General features: G+C 43.7%; 1 protein-coding gene across 6 annotated transcripts in view; it reads left to right on the forward strand.

The window, feature by feature from the left end:
* LOC144113715 (thiamine-triphosphatase-like) overlaps window positions 1-12,019 on the forward strand; it is a 470,258-nt gene that overhangs the window by 268,759 nt on the left and 189,480 nt on the right. Inside the window, exon 1 of one of the 6 annotated variants that reach the window (XM_077646991.1) lies at window positions 10,348-10,786. The exons of the other annotated variants lie outside the window; for them this stretch is intronic. The gene's annotated coding sequence lies outside the window, so the exon portion shown is untranslated. Of the gene's footprint in view, window positions 1-10,347; window positions 10,787-12,019 lie in introns of those variants that run through there. 6 annotated transcript variants of the gene reach the window in all.

A 12,019-nucleotide genomic window follows, 5' to 3' on the forward strand; every position in this document is an offset into this window, starting at 1 on the left:
GATACCTATAATGAATTCATTACACGTTTTGTGTGTGTGTACGCTAGGCATTTTCCATTGAAGATGCACAAACCTTCAAAAAAAGCCAGGAAACCATGGGTAACTTGTGACCATTTAAAGAAAATTACAAACAAAAACCGCCTCTACCATTCTTTCTTGAAGACACGCTTAGAAACAACCTTAAAAGAATTTAAGAAAGTCAGAAACGAAGTGAACAGTGAACTTAGACGGGCAAAGTGTGCATATTACGAGCATCTGTTTGCACATGTTGCCCGGCAGAGCCCAGACATTGCTTGGAAGGCTATGAACGACGTCCTCGGTCGTGAGAGCAAAAATTATATGCCAGATACTGTAATGGTAGATGGTAATGAATTACGGGACAAAGCTCTAGTAGAACACTTCAATCATCAGTTTGTAAACGCTGCTGCCGCATGTAATGGCACCCCCTCCACAAATTCGCACCATAGTGTTGTCACTGAAACCATATTCCTCCAGCCAACTGATGAATCTGAGATATACAGTACTTTTATGTGCCTGCGGAACAGTAAAGCATTAGACATTCACGACCTGCAGATAAGACCGGTTAAGTACGTTTTACCGATAATTAGTCCTGTACTTGCACATATCTTTAATTTAATTCTAGAGTCTGGAACCTTTCCTGAGCAAATGAAAACAGCCAGAGTATCTGTTATTTTTAAAGGTTTCGAACGTAACTTGTCCACTAACTACCGCCCGATATCTGTGCTGCCTATCTTCTCCAAGGGAATTGAAAAAATCATTTTCACTCGGATAACACAATTTTTCGATAAAGAAAACGTTATCACAGCTGCACAATACGGATTTAGGAAAGGCAGATCAACGGAATCAGCTTTGTTAGCACTTAAAGAAAATATCTTGCGGAATATTGAAAATAATTTGTTAACTGCTGCCCTTTTTATAGATTTCAGCAAGGCATTTGATTGCTTACATCATAAAGTACTCCTTAGTAAGCTGCAGTCATATGGCATTCGCGGTAATTGTTTGGCCCTGCTGGAGTCCTACCTCAGCCACAGGACTCAGTGTGTATATGTAAAACGGTTATATGTCCTCCCTCCTACCAATTACTCACGGCGTTCCACAAGGTAGCATATTAGGACCGTTATTATTCAATACTTATATAAATGATCTTGTAAACATAGATGCCACAGTTCAATTTATAATATATGCTGACGACAGTACCATACTTATTCCCGAGTACAATGTGGACCGACTAATAATAAAATGCAATGAAGTCCTCCAGAAGTTATCCATATGGTCTCAGCTCAACGTAATTAAAATAAATACAATGAAAACAAAAGCAATGATATTCCGTGCCCGAAATAAACCTGTTGAAATACATCAGTCTATTAATTTTCAGTGCCATAACATCGAAATTGTGGACGTTCATAAAATCCTCGGTGTACATTTTTCTCAGAACTTAAGCTGGGATGCACACACTCACTATCTTAGGAAAAAACTATCCTCAGTTGCAGGCATGATATCGCGTTGTCGGAGACTGCTTCCAGTAAAAGCTAAACTTCAAGTCTATAATGCTTTATTCAATTCCTATTTAAATTACTGTTCGTTGGTATGGGCCACAACAACAAAGACAAACTTAGACAAACTCCATTTGTTACAAAAGAAGGTTCAAACTCCATTTGTTACAAAAGAAGGTTATCCGCTACATTGGAAATATCGATCCAACAGCCAGTACTGAAGATGCGTTTGTTTCCTTTAACATCATAAGGGTTGATAACTTATACAAATATCGATTACTCCAAACATTCTTTTTTTCCTCTACTGAAGTCAAGAACTTACTCTCATCTCTGGCATTTTTAACACTACGTAGCACAGATATACACACAAGAAGTAAAGATGTCTGGGAAATCCCCCACTTCCGCACTTATTATAAACATCAATCATTAGCACATAACCTGCCATCAATGCTTAATATGTACCAAAACACAACTCGTCTGAATCCCAAGAAATTGCGCACGTACTTCATAACATTGTGAACCACATTTGATGTTATACTTAGTTTTTTTCTACTGTGCTTCCTTTGTTTACAATTTCGTACTGTTATTTATGTCAACTTGTACTATTTTTAACTATTTTTAGCTCATTTTGGCGAATATGATGCATTACATACTGTATTATGTTGCCGCAACAAGTTTTTTTTTTGCGTATGGTGTACATTGCTTTATATTCACATTATTTTTTTTTCTCAACTTCACTGTTTCTGCCATGTAACGGTCTCCTGGGCCTCGTCAAGCTGCTCACCCAGCTTTTAGCCCAGGAGACCATTTCAGTTCTTTCTGGGAAAAATAAAGAATGATTGATTGATTGATTGATTGATTAATCAGGATCAACGACTGCTTGGCTTTCTCAAGCAAAAAGCAAGATTTCAGACTTGAATTTTGATTATAAGAATTGCTCCTAAAACGGGTAAAGCTGGCTGGTTCGTTGCACGGCATTTGGTGAGGGCAGTTCTGCAGCCATGTATTGTTTACCAAGCCCAGCTTCAACAATTTACAGGAGCCCAATGAGATCGGCTTGAAGCTGTGAACCAAGAGTCTATGAGGACCATTACATACTTTCCACGCATAACACTAGTCATAGCTTTACAAGAGAATGTTAAGCTCAACACCATTGAAGAGCTGGTGCAGCAGTGCCGTGATGCTTGCTGCCTTAAAGCCAGTATATTGCACTCCACGCGCGCACTGAGGGCTTATGGAACGTCACACTCCGTTCTTCATCCGCCAACGCCAGTTCTTTCCCCTTGGAAGTTTCTACAGCTCAGCGACAACACGCCAACAGATAGTCGCCGACCAACATCTGCTAATTCGGCATCGTTGCTTCGCCAGAAATTTAAAGATCAACGTGCTTGCTTGTCTGAAGGGTCCATTGTTGTCTACCTGGACGCAAGCATCCAATCCCGTGAAGCAACAACAGCAATCTACTGCCCATACAGACCTGTCCTATATCAAACATCTGTTTCAAATTACGGAACCCCCGACGTCCCGTTCTGCTGTGCTCATTGCAGTTCAAGAGGCACTGTGCTCTGTGGGCGCCACAGCTACGCACCCTGCGGCCCGCGCGGTCTTCCGCACTGAGGCCCTTCAAGCAGTGCGGTTGCAACGACGTGTTAGCTGCTGCCCAGTAATACTACTAAATAAAGGACTTGCGATAGGCCTGTCATGCCAGCTGGTAATCCCTCCTCGTGGTCCGTGCGAGATAGCACACTGAATACCTTTGTTTTGAAGCGAAAAGCTTCACTACGCCAGCTTTTCGAGCCGTTAGCGGGGCCACAAGTTTGACCTTGAATGTAGCTAGAGGTCAAACAAGGAAATGACGACTCTCTCACATATCTCGGTGGACACCCGAACCGCGCCCGTAAGGGAAGGAAAATGAAATGAAAATTGCGTTTAAGGAAAGGAAGTTACGGCTGTCTCACATAACTTGGTGGACAGCCGAATCGCGCCTTAAAGGACGGAAAGTGAATTATACGCGGTTTTAAGTAAAGGAAATGATGCCTGTCTCGCATATTTCGGTGTACACGCGAACTGCGGCGTAAGCGAAGGAAAATAAAAGTAGGTTTTAAGAAAAGGAAATGACGGCTGTCTAACATTTCGCCATTTCCTTTCCCAAAAAAACTAATTTCTTTTTTCAATTTGGCTTTCTCAAATTATCTGGAGTGTTTGAGCGTCGTTTGGAGCCATATTTGGTTCCATATCTCAGCATACAACGAGCAATAATGCAGTTGTAAATATTACCGAAGATATATTAAATATATTCTGTCTTGTGTGAGCACCTTCAATGTCGTTTTGATGACAGCAAGATGCTTAACAAATAAAAAATGTGAAAACCTTCAGTATCTCGACCACAAACGTAGCCAGGGAGATGCAGCTTTTCGCTTTCGACCAGGGCTGTTGTCGTTGTTCTTTTTACAGCCCCGCCCCAAAACGGGTCTTTTCAAGCTTCGAAAGCAAAAACGATCTCGTTTATTGCATAGCATCTGCCGAATGTCACGCGATGTGTTTTTTAGCTCCAGCCCTAAAAATGCTCGTCAGGGAACAACGGAAAACTGAAGTTGTTCTCTGGCGATAAGTGTCGTCCCATGCCAGGTGGCATGCGGTGAAGAGGCGTTGAAAGACGACGCAACTTGCGGCGCGAGAGCTCAAATGAATTTTTGTTCTCTCGCTTTAAACCAAATTACTTCAATAACAATTTCAGGAATGAAGAGCAATAAACTGTTCTACGTAAACCGCTATTATTTGTATTTTTACTTAGACACCTCAAGGTGAAATTAACCACTGTTTTTGGCTCCAAACGCACTTTTTGAAAAATTAGTATTTCTTTTACCTCGATGTATGCAGTTTCATCTGCTGTAGAATTTATTATAGATACTAGAAATCTAGAGAAACAAAACGGCTATTTCCGAATTTCCGAGAGCAAGCTGATATTAAAAAAACGGCAAAAATGGCACATTTTCATCATTTTCTTGGATTTTTAAAAATACTTATACCGCATAAATGCGCATCCTCCGAAACATGTCTAAACCCAGAATATTAGCAAATGTCAATGAAGACAATTGTGAAGTGTTTTCTAAAAAGTGGAATTTTTTTATGGAGCCGTTTTTATGGAGACGCCCGTGTGCAGTGCGATGCCAGTGCACGTTAAAGATCCCCAGGTGGTCGAAATTATTCCGGAGTCCTCCACTACGGCACTTTTTTTCCTTTATTCTCTCACTCCCTCCTTTCTCCCTTCCCTTACGGCGCGCTTGAGGTGTCCGCCGATATGTGAGACAGATACTGCGCCATTTCTTTTCCCCAAAAACCAATTATTATTATTATTAATATTATTATTATTATTATTATTATTATTATTATTATTATTATTATTATTATTATTATTATTCACCATTATTGCGCGCTCTTGCATTAACGAATCATGCCTTTTGCACAGTGATAGTTATATGATCTATTGCATAAGAATTTTTTGTCGAACTGGCTTGGAAAACTTTCAGTTATGGCTAAGAACAACTGGCGCATATTGTTAGTCTTTTTTTCTCGACTTGCCAGGCAAAGCTTGCGTTGGGCGGATTCTGTGGGCGGTTGGCTAACAGTAGCCTCGAAGGGCTGAAATTGTTTAAATGCGTCTTAGTAAACGCGCGTACCGAATGATGCCCCTGCATGGAGCTTCACAAAAATAAAAAGAAAGATATTTACGGTTTAATTAAATATAAAGTGCGTTCCGTCTGGAAGTGGCACTTCTACAAGGTGTTCGCAAAATGAACGTTGCGGCCTGTTGCTGCAGTGCCGCTTGACTGAGACGAAAGCCTTTCTTTTCTATAGGCAGAAGTTCATTAAGCAACACAAAACGCAAAATAAAAGCAGTGAAATAAACAGCAAAACTAAAAAAAATGCGTGCTTAAGCTTCGTCTTTACCGGACCGCGGCGGCTGCGTTTTTATGGAGGAAAAACACTAAGGCGCCCGTGTGCTGTGCGATGTCTGTGCATCTCAAAGATCCCCAGGTGGTCGAAATTATTCCGCAGCCCTCCACTACGGCACCTCTTCTTCCTTTCTTCTTTCAATCCCTCCTTTCCCCTTTCCCTTACGGTGCGATTCAGGTGTCCAAAGATATACGAGACAGATACTGCGCCATTTCCTTTCTCCAAAAAGTTATTATTATTATTATTATTGTTAAGAGTCGGATGCGACAGCGTGTTACAGCGTTGCCAAGAGGTCCACGGAAAGCCACCGACCGTTCGGCGCGATGCCTTGAATAATAATAATAATAATAATAATAATAATAATAATAATAATAATAATAATAATAATAATAATTAAATAATAATAATAATAATAATAATAATAATAATAATAATAATAATAATAATAATAATAATAATAATAATAATAATTGGTTTTCGGGGAAAGGAAATCGCGCAGTATCTGTCTAATATATTGTTGGACACCCGAACCGCGCCGTAAGAGAAGGGAAAAAGGAGGGACTGAAAGAAGAAAGGAAGAAAGAGGTGCCGGAGTGCAGGGCTCCGGAATAATTTCAACCGCCTGGGGATCTTTAACGTGCACTGACGTCGCACGGCACACGGGCGCCTTAGCGTTTTGCCTCCACAAAAAACGCAGCCGCCGCGATCAAGTTCGAACCCGGGAACTCCGGAGCAGTAGCCGAGCGCCCTAACTATTGAGCCACCGCGGCGGGTAGCGCGATGCCTTGACCGTTGCACAATTTAAGAAGATAACACCTGCCTCACATATATTGGTGGCCACCCGAACCGCGCCGTAAGGGAAGGAAAATGAAAATTGCTTTTAAGGGAAACTAAATGACGCCTGTCTCACATATCTCGGTGGATACCCGTTCCGACATGCGGTGCCAACTATACTACTACTACGACGCCGACCGCTTTTCGACCGAACCAGCTGTAAAGTCTGTCGCGTAAAAAGCCAAAAGCACCACAAAATTGCAGAGAAAAGAAAAATGGAGGGAGAAAGCGGACACGGAAAAGATTTCGCATTTCCGCTCATAAACTGACCTAAGTGCAATCCTGTAATTTTTTGACAGCGCTGATGCCCGCAGCGCATATCTCTCTCACCACCACGACGTACCTGAAAGCGCAACTGAGGTGTCCACTGTCCCAGGGAGCAAGTTAAGCGCGTTTCCTTTGCTTTCTAAGAAAACTGAAGATTGGTTTTTAAAACTGGCTTTGAGGAACGGAAAAGGCGCAGTAATTATTATTATTATTACCTGTCCCACATATATCGGTGGACACCCAAACCAGTTTGAGGAAAAGAAATGATGCAGTGTCTTATATCGGTGCACCCCCGAACCGCGCCGCAAGGAAGCAATAAACGTGGTTGGGCTGAAGGTCAAACTCCGGAGTACGCGAAAGGCGTCGCAGCTAGCCCAATGACGCTTTCGCTTCAAAACCATACAAAAGCTATCGCGCTACGGCAGCGCTACTTCAGGGTCTCAAGATACGCTTCTCAGAGAAAAAAAATCCACTTTCCTCCGAGACGCTGTCCCCGACGGTGCATTGCGCACGCAGTGGGCGAGAGTGAGTGAGTGAATAAACTTTATTGCTCTAATAAAGGAGTCTTGCTGCTTGCCCGAAGATTGCCGATGTCTTCCAGGCTGAGCGTGGTTGGCGCCCCTACTCCAAGGCATCACTATCCCTGGCCGTCCGGCATGCGTGGTTCACTAGGTCTCTTTGGACCTTGAGCTGGCTGCTGGTTAGCCGGTCCTCCCACTGCTCCGCATTTCCCTCTTTGTTACCTCGGAAAGCTACATTGTGTATGTATTCCCATGTGATATGATAGAGCGTGGGGAGTGGGCGAGAGATATACGGCAGCAGCTGTCACGTGGTAGTTAATGTATTTCGCAGGCTTTTTTAAAGACTGGTAAATAAAGATGCCTAAATGGTACCTTGATTCAGCCAGCTGTTTTCAAAATCATCTACAACTGAAATGACACTTTATTCCTGAAGCCAATGCTTAAAAAGTTGGATAATTAGTACTTACTAGCTTATTCACTTTGAGGAAAGAAAACTGTGCTGCAGACCAGGTCACGCGACTCACAACATTACGCGGTTGGTTTCACTTGGCTAGAACACTCCGTCTTTTTACAACTTTGCATATTTTCAGCTCGCGCATCCAGCATATTCCTGTATTGGCGCATTTGTTGTATATTTTTTTCTGCCCTGACCTTTATTTTTTTAGAGGGGTCACGTGTCCTATTAATGCGATCGCATCTAGGTTGTCGTCATGCTGTTTCCGATTTCTCCGTAACAAAATTCCCTGACTGGTCGAGAGAAGCCAGGCGGCCTTGTGACGTCATAACAACCTGCCCTGATGGGCCATCTTGATTTGAACAGCAGATCAAATTCAAAACTTCAGGAACTCCTCCATTGGAACAGAAGGGTTGGATGCTATTGGAACTCGTGCAACACATGAATCGGCGTCCCATGAAACACGTGGAGGAAGCCTGTCGATCGGTTGGTTTCTTGATATCACCATTTGCGAGTTTGTCGACTGCCACACCGGAAATGGGCGTGGATTAACCCCTTGAGCTTCGCGAAAAACGCGGTGCTGATTCGGAGATATTGGGATTCTGCGCTTAGGAATGCTATGGCCTAGACCGGAAAACTTCACCCGTCGACGGCCGTAAGAATGGCATATCAAAGAATGTGCTGCGAGTCACGTGGCCTGCAAGAACACGGGCGTGAGGCCTCAGCTTATGGAGGGGTGGGGCTTGGTGTGCCAGTGACCAGTGTGACGTGACATTTTCATTTGTCGACCTTGCCCTGGGGGAGGGGAGAGGTGCCGTGTTACCCTGTAAAGTCATCACAATCTGCCCTGATTGGTCGAGAGAGGCCACGTGACTTTGTGACGTCATCTCCACTAGCCGCTGTGACAAGTGGGCCCCCAAAACTTGGAAGTTGGCCCATCCCCGAAATTTCGGAAATAAGCCCACCCCAGAAAATAGATTAAGCTGGATTAGAGGGTCCTATTAGTATATATAGTCCCATATGATAATCCAATAAAAAGGTACTCGAACACTCTAGAAGGTGATGTTTCATGCATGCCATATAAGGGCAATAGGACCGGTTGCAGCCGGAGTTTAGGCGGGAAATCACAAGAACGTTACACTCATTGCAGACTCCATAGCAGGTTACCTAAAGGCTATCACATTCTCTTCTTCAAGAATGCGGTTAAGAATGCTCACAAGTATTTATCACTTTTTCTTTATGCGCTGCGTATGCCGACTCCTTGAAGATATTTTCCCAAACCCTGCTAGTGTGAATAGCTGGTACGCAAGTGTCGATGTAAAATGATTATTATGTCAGACTCTCTCAGGGGCAAGAGCCATGGTCTCTTTTTTTTTCTACGGCGATGGTTCTAATCCCAATGATGTGGTTAACATGTGACAAATACCTGGTGATGTCTTCCTTAAAATTTTATTATTCGGCCCACTCTTGGATGAAGTTTTTCCTGAATATGTTTTTTTTTCTGCTAGGATTAAGTTTTTCCTGAAGATGAAGTTTCGTTCTGCTGAATATTTTTGTGAAGACGACGATACGACGCTCTAGTTGGCTTCCCTCTGACCGCTATGGGAGCAATTGGCGCTAACATCTGTATTTGCTGGACTGTGGTGTATATGGAAGTTTCGTACCCCTGGATGGGTGCCTCTTTCCGAAAATGAATGCTAGAAATGGGTACGATGTTAAAACTAGCAGTTTTAATATGGCAGGTATCCCAGCGCATGTATATCAACTGACATCCGATGTCGACGCAGATGGAATCGAGTGTCCGTTCTCAATGCCTGAGTTCCTGGCTACAATAGATGATGCGAAACGGAAAACAGCGACCGGCCTGGATAGTACTCAGTATGAGATTTAAAGAACCTGAGTAGCGCTGCACTCCCTCAACTACTAGACACCATAAACAAAGTATGGCTGGATGGCGTCGCGCCCGAGAGCTGGAAATCCGCTGTCGTGATATCAATGCCGAAACCGGGAAAGCCACCGACGGAGCTTGCAAACTTACGACCTATCTCCTTAACTCCTACGCGGTGCAAGCTGGCGGAGAAAATGCTAAATATACTATTGTCGTGGTGTCTAGAGCAGCACGGTTTTTACCACGCCGCTGAAATTGGATTACGTCCATATATTGGTACAGAGGACGGGTTGGCTGCCTTGGCATCTGCAGCTTTAAGATCAATCCGCAGCCGCAATGTGCGTACTTTTTTGGCAATGGACGTTGAAAAGGCATATGACAACATCAGTCATGGAGCCATTCTGAACTCCATTGGCCTACTTCATCTCCTTCTGAGAGTGCGTAGTTTTGTTGAATCATTTTTGGAAGGCAGAAAATTTGCAATACGCCTCAGCGGTGAAGTGGTCGGATCATTGGTACCTCTCTGCGGCGCGTCACAGCAATAAGTATTGTCACCAACGTTATTTATTATTGCTTTTATCCGCTTACATGATATCCGTGACATAAAATTTCTGCAATACGCTGATGACTGCATGGTTTGGAGTACTCACCAAGATGTGCTTACTAAGTGTCTGCCCTACAAACAGCCTTGGATTTACCTCTAATTACGCGTAGTCTATCGGCCTTAAACTTTTTGTGCATAAAACTACATACATTTCAGTCGCCAATCACTGGGGACGCCATAAACTTGCTGCAAGTCCAATCCGTCTTTGACTCTCAGGCACCCTACTACAAGGAAGTGTGAGTGTAAAAATACTGGGCTTGGCAGTAGCGGTGAAGCGTGTGTGCACTTCGCTAAGTCTTCTGCTTCATCGCAGGGCACATCCGGTCCAACGCCCGTGCGATCATCGGCTTTCCAGATACCAGGAGGCGTAATCGCTGGCTACGTACGCCTGCTACTTGCTGCTTCGTCTGCGCCTGCGTAGTCGTCTTCGACTGGACCCTACAAAAGGAGCCCCTTCATCCCCACAGCCTTCACTTGGCAGTAGCGGTGAAGCGTGTGTGCACTTCGCTAAGTCTTCTGCTTCATCGCAGGGCACATCCGGTCTAACGCCCGTGCGATCATCGGCTTTCCAGATACCAGGAGGCGTAATCGCTGGCTACGTACGCCTGCTACTTGCTGCTTCGTCTGCGCCTGCGTAGTCGTCTTCGACTGGACCCTACAAAAGGAGCCCCTTCATCCCCACAGCCTTCACTTGGCAGTAGCGGTGAAGCGTGTGTGCACTTCGCTAAGTCTTCTGCTTCATCGCAGGTTAGTGCTAAAAAAAAAATTTTTACACTTCCACTGGACTACTTCTGTTCTACGCTTCGTCGCTGCTGCCAATCTAGAACCCGCTCATTACGAGTCAAGTTACGGGTGTACAGTGCATTGTTTCCATTTCGTGTTTCTGTGTGCCGGTCTTTCTCTTTTTTTTTTGGTTTTGTGCAAAGAAACTAGCCACCTTGGTCATGAGTAAAGAAATAGGCAAACTAAAGGAAGACATGAGAACTGAATTGGCTAAATTAAAGGAGGAACTGAAACAAGAAGTCAAAGCTTTTCGTGAGTCCCTTGAACGAGACTTGCGAAGTGAAATCCGAGAACTGAAAATGAGCAGAGAAATATAACCCAGAGTATGGAATTCGCACATCAAACGATTGAGGACCTGGAAAAAAAGCTGGACGATGAGGCAGCAAAAAATATGCAGCTAAGAGTTGCAAATGAAGCTCTCCACACAAAGTGTTCATCCCTGGAAATCAAAATAGACGATCTCGAATACAGGCTTGTTCAGTCTGAGCAATATTCCAGAAAAAGCAACCTCGAAATTCAAGGCGTAATCAAGAAGGAAACTGAATCACTCCCCGAAATACTGTCCCACATTGGCAGCTTGATAAGTGAGCCTATTGAGGAAAGCGACATTAAAATCTGCCATCGCGTCCCGACAAAGAAAAACGTCAACAAGACCAACATCGTCGTCCAGTTTAGATCACGAGCGAAGCGTGATGCTGTTTTGAGAAAGGCTAGGAAGGAACGGTTCACAAACACTGACCTTGGTTTCGAAGATACAACCCCAGTTTATGTAAATGAACATCTTTGCCCAGCGCTAAAAAAGCTTCTTGGAATGACCGTGAAAAGGAAATACGAACACAGCTGGAAATCAGTTTGGACGAACAACGGAAAGATTTTCGCGAAGCAAGCAGATAATACGCCTATCATTCAGATAGCGAGGGAGTGTGATGTCGAGAAGATTGTTTCCAGGCAGATAGGCGACACATCGGCTCGTAACGAGAGTGGGCAGGAATGATGACTCCACAAAGCCAGAACATAAGTTGCACAATGAATTATCTAGAGCTCGCTTTACCTACTGAAGTCAATGTGATTTCCCCTTGTGCGAATCTGTTATTCATATAAACGCCCGCTCAGTTGGTAACAAGGAGGATGATATTGCTCTGCTTTTGGATCAGTTTCGCTTCAAAGTTGACATTCTTATGATTTCTGAGACATGGT

The sequence above is a fragment of the Amblyomma americanum genome, chromosome 1 (assembly GCF_052857255.1).
Source record: "Amblyomma americanum isolate KBUSLIRL-KWMA chromosome 1, ASM5285725v1, whole genome shotgun sequence".
NCBI classification, from domain to species: domain Eukaryota; kingdom Metazoa; phylum Arthropoda; class Arachnida; order Ixodida; family Ixodidae; genus Amblyomma; species Amblyomma americanum.